The sequence below is a fragment of the Octopus bimaculoides genome, chromosome 12, assembly GCF_001194135.2.
Source record: "Octopus bimaculoides isolate UCB-OBI-ISO-001 chromosome 12, ASM119413v2, whole genome shotgun sequence".
In the NCBI taxonomy this organism is placed as follows: Eukaryota; Metazoa; Mollusca; class Cephalopoda; order Octopoda; family Octopodidae; genus Octopus; species Octopus bimaculoides.
This window is the reverse complement of record NC_068992.1, coordinates 14,537,680-14,539,823: the sequence shown is the minus strand read 5'-3', so window position 1 is coordinate 14,539,823 and position 2,144 is coordinate 14,537,680.

The window sequence follows — 2,144 nt, the reverse complement described above, 5'->3', positions numbered from 1 at the left end:
CTGCAACCACAATTCCTAATCTTCCCATTATAGCAATTTGTTATTTGGATCTCAACACAAGTGGGACTAAATAAGGCAGCCTCATTTATCAAAAAGTATAAGCTGGAATTAAATATAAACCCATTTTGAAAATTAAAGATTTACCCCAACTATTGTAAGAATCAAATGTAGGCCAATATAAAAGACAACAGGTTTACCTCCCCTCTACTGTAAAATCCCTTGGTTACCAATTATTCCCCCTAGCAAAAAAAATGTCTAATTCAGAAATTCATAATTTAAAAAGCAATAATGAAACCAGTTATGTTGGTAAATATTTTGTATAATACTTTTACTGTTATAATTCTAATATATTCTTGAGTCTTTTAAAACAAATCTTGTGTTTCTTCATCTCATTTCATTCTGTATATATATAAATGTATATATACATATATATACACACACATATATATATCTATATATATACATACATGCATATATATATGCATATAGAAGACACTTGCCCTAGGTACTACACAGTGAGACTGAACATGGAACCATGTGGGGGGTAAGCAAGCTACTTACCACAGTACATCAGTACTTGCGAAGGAAAATCATCGTTCCCATCTGTAGCCTGATGTTATACACATGGACCCAAATTTTTGGGTAGTTACCTGTCATCAGCACGTGACAATCACCAGCTAGGGATGACAAGTGATCTTGAACGCAAAATACTATATGCTGATCTCGAAAAAGGAGAAACAAGCAATAATAAATCTCTGAGCGAGATGTAAAGAGTAGCGAGATGTGACAATGGTGATTGTCACATGCAGATGACGGGTCACTACCCAGAAACCCAGGTCGGTGTGCATCATGTCAAGCTGGAGATGGGAACAAGGATTTCCGTTTGCAAATACTGATTGGACACAGACAGTGTATCATTAGCCAGCTGGAGGTGATGTTTTCCTGGTGCTATAAACTACAGTAACATCGTCCCATATGGGTCAGCCACATTTAGGTGGCAAATATACTCCACGATATTGTGCTGCTACTGTTTATATCTCGCTCAGAGATTTATTATTGCTTATATATATATACACTTGTATACATACATATATATATACATATACATACATATATATTGACATATATACATATATACATATATATATACATATATATATATATAAATATATATATATATATACATATATGTATATATATATATACATATAACACATACATGTAAATATATATACATGCATATATATATATACACATACTTACATATATATATGCATATATACATGTACATATATATCTCTCTCTCTATATATATATATGTATGTGTGTGTGTGTATATACATATACATATATATAAATATATATATATTCGTCCAACCCATGCTAGCATGGAAAGCGGACGTTAAACGATGATGATGATGATATATATATACATACATACATACATACATATATACATCTTGTATTTCAGGATGGTTGTTTCCTTTTGGCAAAATAAACACACGCACTATACATATTTGTTCTTCACTTGTTTATTACAGTTCTTATTCTAACTTCATGTCCATTGTTGGGAAATATTTCGTCACACACTTGTGACCTCCTCAGCAACACTTTCCGGCTTCATGTAAGCTTTTGCTTTGTTTATTCCATTCTGTTCTTTTACGATGTGTATCCTTATTTGTGCATGCGTCTGTGTTTGTACATGTATGTGTGTGTGTGTGTCATTGTTCTTAGTACTACTATGACCCTCCCCTCAGCCCCGCTGCTGCCTCCTTGAACCTAACTTTTTGTACTGTTATATATATATATATATATATATATATATATAGACACACACACACATGTATATACATACACACACACACACATATATATATATACATATACACACATAGATACATATATATGTAGGAGAATATACAAATAATAACAACAGACGAGGACAGGTGGTGTAAATAACAAAAGTATATATTAGTATGACGCTCGGGAATACGGAAAGTCTTTGACGTTTCGAGCTACGCTCTTCAACAGAAAGAATACGGAGACAAGGAGAAAAAAAATTGGATAGTGTTCAGTCAACGGTCAATCATAATAATGGCCGATCATAACAATGGCTGACCGGAAGTTAGAAATTCTTATTTCAG